The 18,388-nt window shown below is 45.3% G+C and overlaps 1 protein-coding gene across 1 annotated transcript in view; it reads right to left on the bottom strand.

The window, feature by feature from the left end:
- The window catches only part of Pla2g7 (phospholipase A2 group VII), a 43,031-nt gene extending 29,874 nt beyond the window's left edge, over positions 1–13,157 (bottom strand). Inside the window, exon 1 of the mRNA XM_052745390.1 lies at positions 12,929–13,157. The gene's annotated coding sequence lies outside the window, so the exon portion shown is untranslated. The remainder of the gene's footprint in view (positions 1–12,928) is intronic.
- Between the last annotated feature and the right edge of the window lie 5,231 nt (positions 13,158–18,388).

Genomic DNA, 18,388 nt, shown 5'->3' with positions numbered 1-18,388 from the left:
CGGGATGGACAGTTGAGTGGTATGTCGCCTCAGCCTCTGTCCTGAGCACTCCGCGTGTGTTGCGGGGAACTCTAGGCACTCCTCCTGACTCATTTGGCCCCTACCTCCCTGCTCAGCTACCCTCTCTCTCCTTTCCACATGACTTCCCATCCCTTACAAATGAAAACATTATCCCCTAAGAACAGGGACTGTCGGAGCCATAGACCTCACGTCACCCTCCCTCCAAGTGGTCTCCTTTCTCACCTATGTCTGGGGATCTTGAGCTCCTTGTCACTAACTCCAGCTTCCTCAGGGCCTCTGCAGCCCCTCAAGGCCATTCTCAATTCACACCTTTACTTTGCATCAGTCTCTACTGCTTTAAGAAGAGGGCTGAGGCGGTAACACACACACACACACACACACACACACACACACACACACACACACACACACACACACACACACACACACGGCTCTGGCTTCCAGCCCCACCACCATAAAGAAATCTTTTTATGGTCCACTCCCCAACTTGGGTCTAACCAACTTTACATTTGAAAATCTCTTGATGGTCTCTGTGCCTGGGGATGGGTGGTGCTTACATTCCTCTGGCTTCTGGTCTGTTTGCCTATCTTATTATTTTGTCTGTGCTGTTTTCTTTGTTTCTGTGATTTTGCTGGAAGGCACTGCCAACCCCTTTGAAAGTATTACCTATTTTAAATAAACATGACCCAAAGTTCCCCAGGCTACAAAGTAGCAAACAGAGCTTCCTGCTTTTCCCAACAAAGCGCCAGTATAAACAGCCAGATGTCCTTGGCTTCCCAGGACACAGGCTGCTTCTCCTTTCCAAGGGTCATTGAAACCTGTGGGAGACGGTCACAGCCCCCAAGGCTTTTGTACAGTGGAACACAGTGGAACCCTTTGTAGGAGGTTGTAACTCCCAAGGCTCTTCAAGCTCTCTGCCTGCAGATAAGAGTTGGCTAAAAATACCTTTGCATTTCTGGTGGTGACTTGGGACATTCTCTTAGAACTAGAGAATATAAAATGTCTATTTTTACTTGTTTAGCGGTACTGGGAATGGAACTGGGGGCCTCTTGCCTGCTAGGCAAGAACTCTTACACTGAGCTACCACCCCGGCCCACAAAATGATCACGTAGCAGTCTTCAAAATCACAACTCCAGAAGCCCTTTTCTAAACCACCACCACAGGCCAACACAACACAAACATGCAGCCTGTTCTTGGAGGAAGAAGGAACTAGGTGCAGAAGAGTCAGTGGGTAGATCAACGTCCAGGAACAGAGCATCTCCTTAAGACTCTGAAATAGAAACAAAGTCAGCCATGCTAGTAGGCATATGCAGTACGTTTGCTGGAGGTAGGGATTGGTGGATAGGAGTGCTTTCTACAAAAGTGTGAGGGCCTAAATTTAGATCCTCACACATAAGAAGCATAGAATGACAATGTACACGCCTGTAATCCCAGCACTGTCTAAGGGAGAGACAGGAGGCTCACCGGGCCTTGTTGGCTGCTGGTCGAGCTCTAGGCTCAGTAGAGACCCTGCCTAAAAGGAATAAGGTGGAGAGAGATAGAGCAGTGATAGGCACCTGGCATCCTCTTCTGGCCTCCAAGCACACATCTATCTATCTATCTATCTATCTATCTATCTATCTATCTATCTATCTATCTATCGTCTATCTATCTATCTATCTACCTATCATCTATCTATCTATCTATCTATCTACCTACCTACCTATCATCTATCTATCTACCTATCTATCTATCATACTTCCTCCCCCCACTAATAAAAAAAGATAATTTTGCAAGCCTTAAATTATTTGAATCTTTCACTGACCTTTTCATTAAATTTCTAGGATTAGTATAACAGCTTATAAATGGGAGGGGGACCTTTGAACTGTTAACTCATGCTGAGTGTGACTGCTCACACTTACAGCCCCAGCATTGAGGAAGCTGAGCAGGAAGGTTTTAAGTTCAAGTTTAGCTTGCAGCATAAAGCAAGTTCCTGACTCAATAAAGCAACAACAAAAATACAACTAATCAAATAAACACAAATTTCAGTACAGTGCTCATGTGGTCAGTACGACAAAAGCCAGCACACACAGGGACATACATGCACCCACAACCAAAACACTGCAATGTCCGACAACCTCGACATGTTATCAGTGGGACTTTATTTAACACATTTTAAAGTTAATTCTTATGACTGAGAAAGAGTCATAGTTCAATTTTAATTGAAAAAGTATAAAACTGTCACATAAAAGTTAATGTTGAGAAAATAACACAAGGTATAACATATTAATAAAATACTTCCTTTATAAATAATGCTTTCATCAATTCTTCGAGAATTTCAGTCTATGTATTCTGACATATTCACTCCCTTCTCCCACCTCTTTACCACCCAACTTCTGTCTGTCTATCTATCTATCTATTCATGCATCCATATCTATCTATCTATCTATCTATCTATCTATCTATCTATCTATCTATCTATCTATATCTCCCCCCTCATCAAGTCCATAAAATTGTTTCTTAACAAACTCCAACTTTGCTTAAAAAAAATAAATGTATCCTTTTTACAATAAAATGTTTCTTCGATAAGAACTAATTCAAAAGGATATGATAGGGGTTTATATGATCATAGAGTGTTTATGTTTAATTTAAAGTAAAATATAAGAAGAGAATAATCCCTGATTTCAGACAAAACAATGTATGAAAGAAAATAGACGGAGCGGAGGAGCAGTAATTGGAGGAGGAGTGAGGCCGTTCGTATGGCAGATCAGGAAGTCAGAAGTGAGAGAAGCCCGGAAGGTGGGCTCACCCTTCAAAATCCACCCCTAGTGATCTACTTCTTCCAGCTAGGCTCCACCCCCTAAATGTTCCGTGATCTTCCAAAATAGCAACATCAGTAAGGAAGGAGCCTTCAAAAGACAAACCCATGGGCGACATTCCACAACCCAACCAGAACATGCTCTGTTGGGAAGGAGACTTCAAAAGACAAACCCATGAGGCACATTCCACAACCCAACCAGAACATGCTCTGAACCACTAAATGGCAAATTGTTACAGCAGCCACAGAAAACTAATGTGGTATTTGTAAATTTGCTGTGCAAGATATGTGAGCAGATAATAGGCAGGCTCAGTTTGGACTAAAATCTAATAAAACAGTTTAGCTATCTCAAAAATTGATTTAATACCAGGCTGAATAGTCAAGGGAGATAGGATCTCCTCATTTGGATATGATGATGTAAACAGCTTGTCTAGCAATTTGAAACCAGGCTGATTTTGTTTCCCCAAAGACACTGGAAATATCAAGATACGTCTTCGATTGTCTCTGTTGTCAGGGGGCTGCTAGTGACATAGAATGGGCAGAGGCCCAGCATGCTGCTAAATATTCTCAATGCACAGACTGCCTCCCACCATATACAGACACCCCAAATCATCAATGACTGAGATTAAGAACCCCTGGTCCAGCCAGGTGTGGTGGCGCACGCCTTTAATCTCAGCACTAGGGAGGCAGAGGCAGGCGGGTCTCTTGAGTTCAAGGCCAGCCTGGTCTACAGAGTGAGATCCAGGACAGCCAGGGCTACACAGGGAAACCCTGTCTGGAAATAATTAACAAACTAACTAACTAACTAACTAACTAACTAACTAACTAACTAACTAACTAACTAACAAGAAGGAACCTCTGATCCACAAGGAAGCTGAAACAACTGCATCTTGTTTAATGAGGAAGAACCAGTGGCTGAGGAGGTGGCCCGCATTCCAAGTACAAGGACTGGAGTTGGATCCCTGAGAGTGTAGGTAAAAAGTAAGGCACTCTGGCACACCCTTGCAATCCCGCACCGCGGAGGGAGAGACAGGAAGATGCTTGGAGCTCCACAACCAGGCAGCTGAGCCTAAACCAATGAGCTCCAATCTAATGAGGCTTGTCTTAAAACACAAGGAGTCCGGCCCCCACAGAATGACACCTGACACAGAATGACACAAGCCAGAAGAGACCAGAGGCTGTCCTCTGGTCTCTTCTGGCTTGTGGACACATGTGCCCATGTACCGCACACCTGCACACATACACTACGTGCACATACACACAAAAGAAAGAAATGACATTTCATATTGTCCAGGTACCTGGACAAAAGGAAAACCCATAACTGGTTTATTTTTATTATTTTATAACTATTAATTAAAAGTGGTTTTTCCGAGACAGGGTTTCTCTGTGTTACAATCCTGGCTGTCCTGGAACTTGCTTTGTAGCCCAGGCTGGTCTCAAACTCACAGAGATCTGCCTGCCTCTGCCTCCCAAGTTCTAGGATTAAAGGTATGAGCTACCACACTTGGCTGTTCTTTTTTTTTTTTTTTTAACCTTATGGACAGGTGTTTTGCCTGCATGTATGTCTGTGTGAGGATGTCAAATCCCCTGGAGCTAGAGTTACAGACAGTTGTGAGCTGCCATGTGGTTGCTAGGAATTGAACCCAGGTCCTCTGGAAGAGCAGCCAGTGCTCTTAACTGCTGAACCATCTCTCCAGCCCTCAATAATTGATTCATTTATAATAGCTACCTCAACTGTCACTTGGAGTTCAACACTGTTAATGGTTCCCTTTCTAGGGATGCTAAAACAAGGACAGTTTGTGGATGGGATTGACTCTCTTGTCCCCACTTCATTAAACACCACCTGGTGTGTGTGTGTTTTTTTTTTAAATCAGCAAAACAATTCCTGTCCAATATGTGCTAATATCAAAACTAAGAAAGAACAGTTACCTACTCTCTTAGCACTATGTCCATCCCTATCTCATTATCTCATGAACTCAGAACTTAATGTCACATTACCTCACAGGGATAAGAATCATGAAACTTCTGCAGTGTCTAATCACGCTTTGGGGACAGTTCACATGATTCTTGTGTAATCATTTCACAACATCAGAAAAGAACTGTGGTCAAGAAAAGGAAACTAGCCAGGGACAGTGGTGGCGCACACCTTTAACCTCAGCACTCGGGAGACAGAGGCAGGCGGATCTCTGTGAGTTCGAGGCCAGCCTGGTCTATGGAGTGAGTTCCAGGACAGCCAGGAATACACAGAGAAATCCTGTCTCAAAAAACCAAAAAGAAAAAAAAAGGAAACTAAAATGCAATTCTTCGCTATTATGAAAACAACACAGCTACTTGTGGTAAATACGTGCACCCAGGGCTGGAGAGATGGCTCGGTATTTAAGAGCAGTGGTTGCTTTTCCAGACGACCCGGGTTTGACTCCCAGCACCCACATGGCAGCTCACAACTGTCTGTAACTCTATTCCTCAAGGACCTAACACCCTCATCAGAATTCCAGAGGCATCAGGCATGCACGTGGTGCACAGACATACATGTAAGCAAAACACCCATACACCAAAAATAAAATTATATAAATTAAAAAATCAAAAACCCTGTGTCTAGTGTGCAAATGTCCAGGTTTTGTTCACTCCTCCACAGGGGAAAAAAATCACACAACACAGTGCCAGAGTTAATCTGTCCTTCCATGATTTACATTCTGGTTCCTCTTTGGGGCTATCATAAATAACATCCAGGATTCCTTAAACTCATGACAGTTGATTTGATAAGTAAGAAAGCTGCTAAGTGATTAACGGGTGGGTGGCATACACAGTGCGCGCACACACTGGGCTCTTAAGAGGTGGTTCACATTCTGAGCAGGCTTGGTGAAGTAGAACGGGGTGTCATGATGTTTCATTACCCTACTCAGAATGGTATACAACTTAACATTCATGAATTGTTTATTTGGGGAATGTTCCACTTCATACTTCCTGGCCATCATTTGACCATGAGTGACTGAGATCATAGGTCGGGAAGGGTTGCTGCTATAATGGGGGTCATAAAGGGAAGGGAGTTCTGAGATCTCTTAACAGAGTCTTCAAATACTCAAGTGCACAGATGCCTACCTGTCAGATGAGGTTAAAAAATAAGTACCAACTCCCAGACTTTACCAACAGGTCTTGATGATGGCTTATGTATGAGGTGAAATGAGAAAAGGAAAAGTATGAAAGCATCTATGTGACGGTTGCCAGTAATGATAACTGACAATACCATGCAACATCCTAAGTGCTTTATACAAATGACCTCTGCAGAGCTCAACAGACATAAGAGAAAACAGGAATGGGATGGAGGCGTGGGAGCTAAATGATGTGGCCAACATCACAGAGATAGGAGACAGCTAAGCCAGAATCTGAACTTAGGCCCCGACTCTAAAACAGGAGTTCTTAACCTTCTCATGCCTGGCATTTCAGGCTGACAAATCATGGTTGTAGGGGTGGCCTGTGCTTCATAGGATGTTTACGGCAGCATCTCTGGCCTCTGCCCACTAGATACCAACAGTGTACCCCACTGTGGCAACCAGATATGTGTTTGTGTATGTGGATATTTGTCAAATATCCCATGGGGAAGCAAGAATCGTTGTCAGTTGAAAGCCACTAGGCTGTGGGATGTCTTTCTTTCTGTATGCTGTGGGATGTCTTTCTGTATGCTGTGAATATGTGTTGCTCCAACTGGTTAATTAATAAAGCTGCATTGGCCCATGGCAGGGCAGGATGGAGCATGTGGGAGATCCAAGCGGGATAGAGAGAGGAGAAAGGCAGGGTCGGGGGGGAAGCTGCAAGCTGCCACCAGGAGAAGCAAGATGTGAGAGAGCAGGTAATGCCATGGCCACATGGCGAAACATAGATTAATAGAAATGGGTTAATTTAAGATGAAAGAGCTAGCTAGCAAGAAGCCTGAGCCATAGGCCATCCAGTTTGTAATTAATATTAAGCCTCTGAGTGATTATTTTATAAGCAGCTGCAGGACCGCAGGGCAGGTGGGACTGGAGAAACTTCCAGCAACACTGCTATATATTTCTTAGTTCTGCTAAGGACTCAGGAACAGTCAAGCTGGAAAATAAGACCTAAAAAATGAGCCAAAAAGAATAAGGAATTGGTAAAATAATAATAATGATGATGATGATGATGATGATGATACCAAAGACATCCCAGGCTGCATAACCAAAGCACAATGACAGAGAGAGGAAAGCCACCCTCCCACTGTACCCTGTACCTGCTAGACAGTTGGCAGTCTACTAATTGGTGGGGATTTAAGGATTGTAGCCAATGAACGTTTATGCAAAGATACAATAACCAAACAGTAACCTGAATGACAAAGGGTCAGGACAACAAGTCACAGGAGCTGCTGGAGCAATATGGAAAACTCATGTGGTTCCTGACAGATACAGTTCCACACAGAGTCTTAGCCGTTTGCTAGGTGGACTCAGACTTCAGTAACCGACTAATGGAGCCTTTCAATAGTTAGCAAGACGCAGGTCTGTGCTCTACTGATGGAGGATGCTGCACTAGGTGAGACAAGCTGCACTGGACGGCTCTGACCTGACGTCAAATCTTGAAGTCCTCGGGAATCATAAATGAGGAAAACAGACCTATGCCACGGAATGGGAATGGTGACCAACTGGACCAGCCACAAAGGAGCATCCCCATCCCACTCCAGTAGATTGCTTCCATGTAGGAATGAGAGCTGAATGTCACTACATCCTTTAGCTGTTTTCAAGAAAAACTGGGTGACCACATTTGCCTGAAATAGTCACTGATGTTTGAAGGATGTTAAGAAATTGAACCTTTCCATACATCGAATGAGTCAAACAAAAATAGATCTACAGCTCTTGAGGCTGAGATGATGACTTGGTTGGGAATTTCTTGCAGCACAAACATGAGGACCCAGGTTCAGATCCCCAGAACCCTTATACAGAACAGGGTGTGGTGGCGAGCATCAGTCGTCTGAACACTGGAAGGTGGAAGCAGGAGGGGTTTGCAGACTGCCCAGCCAGCCAATCTAGCTAAATAAGGGAGTTCAGCAAGAGATAGACTAAAAAAAAAATGTTTTTTTAAGTGTGGTATGACAGTGGGAAATAGGCATCACTGACTCCTGGCTTCCTCATGTGTGTGTACAGGGGAGCACACATGCACATGCACACATATGCCACACACAAAAATGAAAGAGAGAGAGAGAGAGAGAGAGAGAGAGAGAGAGAGAGAGAGAGAGAGAGAGTATCAACAGAAGATGTACGGCCAAAGAAGAGATTGTGACCTCTCCCTTAAAGATGCCCCCACGAGCTCCCAATCCTAAGGAAATATGGTAGCTATGTCCCAGAATCGTTGTCACCAATTTGAATCAGCAGGCTGACTACTTGAGAATTAAACTCAGACATCGACTCATTGACTAATTAGAGGCATTTAGCAAGAGAATGTAGCCCGCAAACTGCCATGAGTGCTAACAATTCCACAGCACACAATGCAAATAAGGAAGAGGCCCCTCTTCTTCTGAACTAGGACATCTCATTCTTGTAAGTTGTACCTCAAAGTAAGCAAGGAAGGAGAAGTGGCTGGAAGGAGAAGGGTTGCCTCATGTGGTGGTGAGTTGTCCTGTCATGGCGGGGTCATCTCTTCTCTAGTGAAGTAAACAACTTCAAAACCCTCACCTCTAACTTAGTCAGTCATCAACCAGGGAAGCTGTAGAGCTTCCTCTAAGAGAGAATGCTCCACTAAGGGAAAGCTATTCAGTGCTTGTCAGGGCCCTCCCGGTGAATTCTGCTGCCCCATGGAGATTTCCATTCAGCAGAGCTGTGCACTCTTGGACACTGGCAGGGCCCTATCCAGGACAAAGACTCATTTGTCCTCTGAAAAGTTTTTCAACTTCTTTTTTCCCAATTCCCAGTTTCAAATGTTATATTTTCGTATTTTACTTGAGCACGTTCAACTTGTAAGGTGAAATTAGATGTTGTTTTAGCCTTCACGTCATTGTGTTCTATTGTGGTTCATCTAATGGTTTCTGATGTTCCAGAGAGAGCAAAATGTTGTGTTGTATTGTATTGTATTCTGCTATAATGTGGTGTGTGTGTGTGTGTGTGTGTGTGTGTGAGAGAGAGAGAGAGAGAGAGAGAGAGAGAGAGAGAGAGAGAGAGAGAGAGAAATTTACACATTGTTAGCAAAGAGTATTAGTAATAAGATCTCACATACTCTTAGGAGTCCATTCATAATGTTTTCTAAAGCACACTTATTAGCTGGTTTGTTGTTTTGTTTTGTTTTTACAGAAGTTCAGGGGCAGCAATGATAGATCCATTTTGTAGGTGGGAAATTTGAGACACAGAAATATTACGTACATAACCTTTCACTCTACTTTCAAAATCTACCCTGTGCCCATCTGTCGCTTACAGCCTTGACTAGACTATCACCAGCTAATCCAAAGCCTCATCCTCTCCTGCTTCTTCATACACTCCGTCCTCCACACCACACCCAGTTCAACCTCACAGAACTATGAATTCACACCTCTGCTTAGAACACACCCAGCTTCTTGCTGGCCTATTTGGAGTGAGACCTGCATTGTTTGATTTGGCCTGTGAGACTCTGGGTGGCCTGGTCCCAGCCACCTTTCTCCTTCTTTCTTGCATCCAGTTCTCCTCTCCCTCTCCTCTCCAGCCACTCTGGCCTTCCCAACTGTGCCTTCTGTGCATTGCCCTCGATTCCCACACACCTGTACAGTAGGTCCCTCTGCCAAAAGTATTTCTTTTTCAGGGGTCCCATCTCAAGGATTTTTTTTTCAGAGAAATCTCTCCTCAAAACTCCAAAGGGCTGAATATGGCTAAGATCCCTCACACTTCTTGCAGAGGACCACAGTTCAGCTCCCAGCACCAACACAGTGGCCCACAACCATCACTAAATATGGTTCTGGGGAATCTGATTCCATCTTCCTGCATGTAGGCAAATATTTATACACAAAAATTAAAAAAAAAATCTAAAAAAGGAGGAGTTGAATGCAAGAAGTCAGGCCCCTGCTATCTGCCCTACACATGTCTACACATTTAAGCCTGTATGGATAGCACTGTACTACAGCTCTTGGCTTTTCTTCTAAACATTTATTACTGTCTGAACTCACTCCGATCATTCCTTGATTTTTGTTCATCTCTTGACTCCAAAATTCTTTGACACTAGAAAGTGTATCTAACTTACTGTTCTACATGCACACCCTGGTCCACAGTAGCATCCATCTATCTATCTATCTATCTATCTATCTATCTATCTATCTATCTATCTATCTATCGTCTATCTATCTACCTATCTCTACTACCTTACCTGTTGTCTGTTCCAGAGTTCAGGACTGAATCAGGCTTTGCACACGCTAGGCAAGTTCTCTATACCCCCTGCCCATGGCTACTTTTGTTGAGACATGATCTTTTTGTTGAGCCCAAGCTGGGCCTTGAATGTGTGAGATTGCCCTGCTTCATCCTCCCCAGCATTGTCAATACAGAGCAGCACCCGGCAACTGATGTGTTGACACTGATGAATGAGGGAATGAACACAGCTTTTGCTAAGAATCAACTACCAATTAATTCAGTGTGTGTTCTTACAGTAACTTCCGTCCTCAGCTGCTAAGTTTACTTACAAACAAAAGCCATACAGTCTGTGTGAGCCTGTTCTGTTTACTGTGTTAGAAGTTGATTTCATAAAATTTTTCACAGCAGGTGCTGGAGAGATGGCTCAGTGCTTAAGAGCTCTTCCAGAGGACCTGGGTTCAATTCCCAGCACCCACATGGCAGCTCACAACTGTCTGTAACTCCAGTTCCAGGGGGAATTTCACACCAATGCACATAAAATAAAGTTAAATAAATTATGAAAAAAAATGTTTTTTCGCAGCAGCAGTGATGGCATGCCAAAGGTGGCTCATACTTCATAGAGAAAGGCAATGGGAACATTCTATCCATGCCAGCAGACCGCAGAGCTTCCTTAGAATCCCAGAACAATGTGATTTAGAACTAATCGTTCCCTCCTTCAGTTTCTTTCTATTTAATACTTTATCATTCAAGCTTTACCTGATGGAAATGTTTCTGTGTTTCTCAGAGTCAGTGGGTCAGTCAGGCTCATAATCGTGAATCATGAATCATGAAAGATGGCAGGCCTAACATACAGAGCATGTGGAGTGAGGGTGGGGGACTCCTGAGAGATGGCTCCATGATTAAGAGCACTGGCTGCTCTAATACAGGACCTAGGTTCAACTCCCAGTACCCACATGGCAGCTCGAAATCTCTGTGATTTCAGTTCCAGGAGATCTGGCGCTCCTCTCCTGCCCCTCTTAAGCATCAGGTACACATGGTGCACAGACGTACAGGCAACACCCAATATACATAAAATAAAATATTTTAAAAAATATGATTGGGGATGTAGCTTAGTTGGTAGAATGCTTGCCCAGCATGCCCTGGGGTTGATCCCCAGTGCCTAATAGACCAGGCGGGGGTGCCTCAGGCCAGTGATCCCACATCTCAGGAGACTGAGACACCAAAGATCAAAGTTCAAGGTTCTCAGCTATACAGCAAGTTGGAACCCAGTCTGGGCCACATGTACCCTTTAGGATGAAAAGATAACAAGAGGGTTCCCCTTAAAGAAGTTCTTCCCAGGGACCCCCATCCCAAGTACCCCATTGTCTCTTCTCTTACTGCTCTATGCTGAGGCAGTCTCAAAAGTGAAATCTTAAATTGTATTTGTTTACAAACAAAACTATTTTTTGGGGGGGGGGTTTAGTTGTATCTGTAGGAGTTCCTTATGACCTGTGAGCAGACATAGTGGAGAAGAGTTAAAAGCCAGCTACCCGGTTAGGAGGGAAACCTGGCCCCGCCCTTTAACACCTTACAGGGGATTGGTTTCTCAATTGTTTAATGAGTTGCTGAGACCCAATGACATCTCTCCTCTCAAGCACTCAGTGGCTCAGTATGTTGAGCCTTCCGCCTCAGTGTCACTGAGATCAGCGACAGTCTGGAAAGACAGACCATGGTAGCAGTTCAAGGATGGTATCAGCATGTGGGGAGGGAAGGCTCTGTACACAGATGTCGGAGGAAGGAAAATCACTCAATGCCTGACGGCAAGGAGCTGAAGCCGGCATGCCGAGGATACTAAATCAACAAGCCTTCTCTATCATAAGAGTACCGGAGTCCTCTCCGTGAGAAAAATCAACAAGCCTTCTCTATCATAAGAGTACCCGAGTCCCCTCGGTGAGCCCGGGTGCTGACATCTCTCCGGCGCCCGGTTGCCAGGTCTAACTCTTTATTTTGACTCTGGTGCCCTGACCCAGGAATTCAATGTGACTCCAAGATTTGCTTGCCAGCCTCTGGCGTTGTCCCTGCTCCAGGAGATACATTTTCCCGCTCCTGCTCATACACCAGTCTCTCCCAGCTCTGCATTCTCATTTGGGTCAAAGATGATTTGTGCAAGTCTGACTTGGTAACGTGTGCCGCCCAAACCAGAATCTGTGTGTCCTTTAGTGGTGACAGCTCCCTCCCGTGTGTGTAAGAGCCTGACACACCTCTCCTTCCTTCCTTACCAGGACCTAGCAGTGATTCCCATGGGTCCGAATGAAAACCCCAAGAAGACAACGGTCTCTGTTTTCTGGTTTTACTTGGCTTTGTAAAAATCCAGCCTAAAGGGTGAAATAACCAGCATTTTATCTGGCCAGCAGCAGGACGCTCCAACAATGAGAGATATGTCTTGTTATTCTATTTTCAGACTTCTTAAAGCTGAACTATTCCTCACAAGGAAGTGTGTGTGTGAGTCCCAGAATGAGATCTACAGACAAAACATTTCCCTGCATTCCCGGGTTCACCTGCCGCCCAGTTGGCACTGAATTCTTAGGGTGACTTTCTCAGGAGTCCGACATCTTCCCTCAACAATTCTGGAGCCCTGTTCCTGGGGGCCTCCGAGGTCAGTCCAGAACCAAACAGGAGGACGCGGTGGTTCCAGTCCGCCCTCCCTGCCCATCCTCCCTGCCCGTCCTCCCCAGTCCGAGCTCCAGTGTCCCCCGCCACAGCCTGGCAATAGAGTCACAAGCCCATAGCTCAAGACGCTGGCGGTCCCGGGGCTCCTTACCTAGGCGCTGCGCTGAGTTACTCCGGGGTACCCGGGGCCCTGGGTACACCGATGCCACCAACGCCAGCCAGATCCAAGAGCCTCTCGCAGGCAACACTGCAGGTCTCCGGACAGTCGTTTTCACCCGGGGCTGGGGTATCTCGGAGGTGGGCTGAGCAGGCGCTTAAGATCTACCCTTAGGCTCGACCCTCCCCCTCCTCCCCTCCCCTCCCCGGGTTGCTGTGGAGGAGGGACTGGGAGGAGCGTGTGGCCCGGCCTCCTGCCAGTTCTGAGCAGCTGCCGCTCAAGCTCACACAGCGCTCGCCCCCGGGCGGGCCACTACCTGGACGTCCCCTAGAGCCCCCTCGTGGATCCTGCCTACCTGAAGCTGTGGTGGGCTTCTAGGTTCCTAGTCAGACACCCGAGCCTCACCAGGTCTGTTACGCGGTGAGCTGTGTGCCACCCCCAAGCCTATCTTGCTAGTTTCATCCTGTTCTGCACATCCACCACATTCACCGAATCACTGAGCACCGGTTTAGAAACCTGAAATGTTCTGCACAGTCGGCATTTTGATACTTTGTACCCGGAACCCCAGGTCGCTCCTTGTGTAGGCTCTGCCCCAGACCTGAAAGGCCTGCCTCTGCGTAGCCTCCTTGCTTTGCCGATTTTGAGGGTCATCGTGTTTTAAGGATCTGTCTCATAGCTCAGTCTAACTCAGTTATTAGAGCTTGTTGTAAAGGCTTTCCCCTCCAGGAGGGAGGCAGCAGAGGGGAGTGGGATCGGGAGGGGGGAAAAGGCTGCGGAGCCTCTGGGGATAAACAAAGTCACACGTCTGGGGGGAACAAAGCCTGGGAAGATTCCTGAGGGCCCCTCCACGGCAGTATAAAAAAGCAACAAACAATGGGATGGAGGGAGGGTGACGTTGGAGACTTTTAACCGCTGAGAAGTAGAGAGATTTGGCCGCAGGCGGAGGTGCATGCAGGTATGCAGAGAGCTAGAGGGTTGCAGCTTTAATGGCTCTTCTGTCTGGTCCCCAGCCTCCCCGCCTCCATTCCCCCTGCTGTGTGGCCTCTTCAATGACATAATTGCTCATTCCTGCTCCTTATAAGTAACCTTTCACCCACATTCCTGATAGGAGCCCCAATAAAACCTCATTGGTTCACTAAGTTAGACATCGGGGAGAGTGTTGTATGAATCTGTCTGGATTCCTTTTCTGGGGTGTAAAGACACGTGTTGCACCTCCCCACAAAGTCAGCCACACAGCCCTGTTTTCCCTGAAATGCCATCCCTTGTTTTCTAAAGTTTTCTCCTCAAACCCATTTCCCAATAATTTTCAGACATCTTCATCTAAAACCATTTAGAAACTTGAGAGAAAATAGGTTGACATTTGTATGTAGTATTACAATATTATATTTTGACATTTTTGGATGGGTTGAATTTCATGTAGTCCTTATGAAGTTCTAATAATGTTCTGCAGGAGTGAGGGTGGAGAGACAGTATGGAGTAGCCATGAAGATACACAGTGACTGAGAACTGCTTCTAAGATATTCATGGAGGCCTGCAGACACCAGTTGAGTGGGAGGGCACTTGCCTAGTGTGCATGGGGTCCTAGGTTCAATCCTCAGTCCCACAAGGTACTGGAGCTGAAACAACCCAAACCCAAAGAAACAAACAAGGATAAGCTTTGGCTGTGGCTTGAATAGGAGAGAAAACAAGGAGGGTGAGAACCTGGTGTGGTGTGAGAATCTTCCCGGCCATGTGGGAAGCTTTGTAAGTCCACATGATCCATGGTAGTTAAACTGGCTTCATAGCAGCGAGTCCCGCCCAGTGACGATGCACCTTCCCTGGTAACCTCATCTCCAGTGGTGGAGTCCAGCCCTGTGGTGATGTACCTTTCCCGGTGACATCTCCATTGCAGAAATGAGACCAGAGAGGAAGTGTAAGGACCCTCAAGACCAAGTTCTCAGCACCAAGGAGATTTATTTGCCCCAGAGGGACAGAGGGCAGGGAATAAGAGACAAAGACAGGAGAGAGAGGATGAGGAAGGAGGGGAAGGGAACAAGGGAGAGGGAGCAGGGGTACTGGTCCTGGAGTGGGACAAAGGACTGCCTCTGGATAGAGAGGAGACAGACGTGGCCCACAGGCAAATGGTGATTTATATAGGGAAAGAGAAAAACCCCTGTTCGGATGAGGTGTTTAGTGTTAATTGGGCATGGTAATTAGGTCAGCCAAAGGGAGCTTTTGATTGCTGGACTCCAAGACTTTGATAGCTGGACCTTGGTAGTGGCAGAGAGAATCAAGGAGAAAGGCAAGGCCTGCCAGAGCCATGTTTGCCAGGCCCAGACTGGCCACAGTCCCTTCAGGAAGGTCACCTGTGCTTAGAAACGGGGAGGTGGATTAAGAAAACTCAGAGCTGACAGCAACTTTAAGAGTTATATTTTATATTTAAGAGGGGTGGCTCAGTAGTTAAGAGCACAAGCTGCTCTTCCAGAGGTCCTGAGTTCAATTCCCAGCAACCACATGATGACTCATAATAGATATGATGCCCTCTTCTGGTGTGCAGAACACTCATACATAAAATATAAATAAATTTTTAAAAAACTTTAAAAAGAGAGATTTTCATAGTTAATAAGTAATACTACCCATAGATTAATGCATATCTCAACCCTTAGCAGAGAAGCTTCCGTTTGCCACATATGGTGAATACCACAGAGACCCATAACTGCTCAAGCAGCAGAGAATGCTTAGTTGGAACGTCTGCACTGTGCCCACTCCTCCCAGGGCTCAGGCATCATTGTGGAATGGGGGTGGGGGAGCAGAAAGACTCTAAGAGCCAGAGGTGGAAGATGGACACAAGGAAATGGTGTCCATTGGACACAGCAGGACAGCTCCACATAGTAAATCACAGCAGTGGACAGAATGCATAAGCTCCCTGAAAGCTCACTCCTCATCAGATCTCAGCATGAAGAGGGAAGGTAGACAGGAAGTCCCACCCCTAGCTGCGGAGTTCTAGGCAATTGCTAGCCTGAGAGAGGGAGAGTCATTGTTCTTTAGGAGTGTTGCCCACGGGTAGGTGGATCACTGTTCCAATGGAAGGCCACACACTTCTAATTATATGGGCAGCACAAACGGACTTGATGTGTGAGGGAAAAAAGATACAAAGTTGAGTGGGCAGGGAAAGGGCAGTGGATCTGGGAGGAGTTGCAAAATAGCTAAGAATAAATCTAAAAAAAAATGATGTAACATTCTAAACTAATTTCTCTAAAATCTAATCCAAATAGAAAAATCATAGTAGAAAGTAGATATTCTTCCATAAGCCTGATGTGGGGTATTCACCAGAGAAGACTGCTTGGACATGGATTTAAGCCAATAGAAAGTCTTTATTAACTGGCCTGCAGCTACACTGGGTGTTTGGATTCCCAGTGCAGCATTGAGCTTTTCTCAGGGTGAGCTTTTAAGCACAAAAACCATGTTCTGGGTTGACATACTTCAGTTAACAAGGACAGTTAGCCAGAAGTAGAGCTCCAGAATCCAAAAGCAAGGCTAGTGCATTTAAAGACTTTCCCAGGACTCTGGACTTTGATGGATGAGGCCTTTGTTTTTGTTTTGGCATGTGGTGCAGTCTACATGCTAATTTTATGGCCTGAATGGTATTGCCATCATGGAGTCAGTTATGCTAAGGTTTGGGAGCCTACTAAGGTCTAGGGTCCTATTACAAGTCCAATTCCATTAGACAATTATTTACCAATTTGGCACAATATTACAGATACTGTTTCAGATATAAATGTAGCGATTAAAAGCAGAGAGCAGCTGGGTGGTGGTGGTGAACATCTTTAATCCCAGAACTTGGGAGGCAGAAGCAGGCAGATCTCTGTGAGTCCCAGGCCAGCCTGGTCTACAGAGCAAGTTCCAGGAAAGCCATGGTTACACAGAAAAACTCTGTCTCAAAGATAGATAGATAGATAGATAGATAGATAGATAGATAGATAGATAGATAGATAGACAGATGATAGATAGATGGATAGATGACAGATGATAGATAGATAGATAGATAGATAGATAGATAGATAGATAGATAGATAGATAGACAGATGATAGATAGATGGATAGATGACAGATGATAGATAGATAGATAGATAGATAGATAGATAGATAGATAGCACCATAGATCAAGGAAATCTGGGCTTGAGTTCAGCTCACTGAGTCTACCTCCAAGGTCTTTGGGAAGTATGACAGGCTTTGAATGCCCCAATTTACTAATCTACAAGCTGAAAATAATAGTAGCTCTTGAATGACTGTATTGAGAATTAAAAGGGATAATTTCGCCAAGGGTGAAAATGTACAGCTGTAATTCGAACAGTTGAGATGCAGATATAGGAGGATCAAGAGTTTGAGGCTGACTTCGGCTGCAAAGCAAGGCCAGTCTGAGCCCCTTGAATGAGACTTTAATCTCAGTAAAGAAACAAACAAATAAACAAACAGATTAAATAGAACTATGTGTGTAAATGCTTAGGATAATATTTGGCAAGCAAAGCGAGCTCTTGATAGACTTTAGCAATTTATACATATGTAAGGTGTGCATGTTCACAAAATATATAGGAGAATATAATTATAAGTCAATATTAATTTCTGGGAAGAACTGAAGGATACAGATGTTGTCGATGGATGAGGAGAACATTCACAGAGGCAGAGAGACAGGAGTAGCTAAATCTAGAATGTCAAGTCAGAGAATGGAGCCTGGGCTCTGTAAATTGAAAGGCAAAGCAATTCCAGGGCACAAGAAGTCCAGAACAGTAATTCTGCATTTCTAAAATAGAGACAATGAAGAATCTCCTATTCAAATTTTTAGCCAGGTCTAAGGTTGGTTATCCAACACCAGGATTGACTTTTGTATGTTACTGGCAACGACTTAACACCTTCTGTGCATTTCATTTTTCCCATTCACTTAGGGGCTCCAGAACTGGAGATGTCAAAACCAGTTTATGCTTTCAATGGGTCGAGGGGGTGGGGTGGGCAGGTGGGGGGTGTTGAGCATAGACTGCCTAACTGTTCTCTCCGGTATGCCCTGCTGACTCAACACAAATGTAATGGGATAAATCCCATTATTCAAAGGAATTTATTTGGGGGGTAAACTCACAACAATGGGAGATTTACTGTAGGGTCCAGGAAAGCTGAACTATGTCCCATGCTGAATGACTTAGTCCAAGATCTCAGCATCCAGAACCACAAGGTAGCCAAGAGGGGCCAGCGCGTGTGCATTCCAGGTCTTAAGGGTCCCTGGTGGCCACGCCCCAAAGGCCGGTACCTCAAGGTTATAGGCAGGTGTAACAGCTACAGCTGCCTCACTAAGGGCTTGCTTCAGGGCATGGCTCAAACAGCTATCCACTACACAGATGTAGGGAGTATCTTGTCAAGTCCAAGGCATTGCCATTGTGACTGAGTCACCTAGTTCCTTGGCCCAGTTGGGAGTTATTTGATTAT

Source organism: Peromyscus californicus, unplaced genomic scaffold, assembly GCF_007827085.1.
Source record: "Peromyscus californicus insignis strain IS unplaced genomic scaffold, ASM782708v3 Scaffold_19__1_contigs__length_69161282, whole genome shotgun sequence".
Lineage (NCBI taxonomy): Eukaryota > Metazoa > Chordata > Mammalia > Rodentia > Cricetidae > Peromyscus > Peromyscus californicus.
Note: the sequence above shows the minus strand (reverse complement) of the source record. Positions and strands in the feature narration are given on the sequence as shown.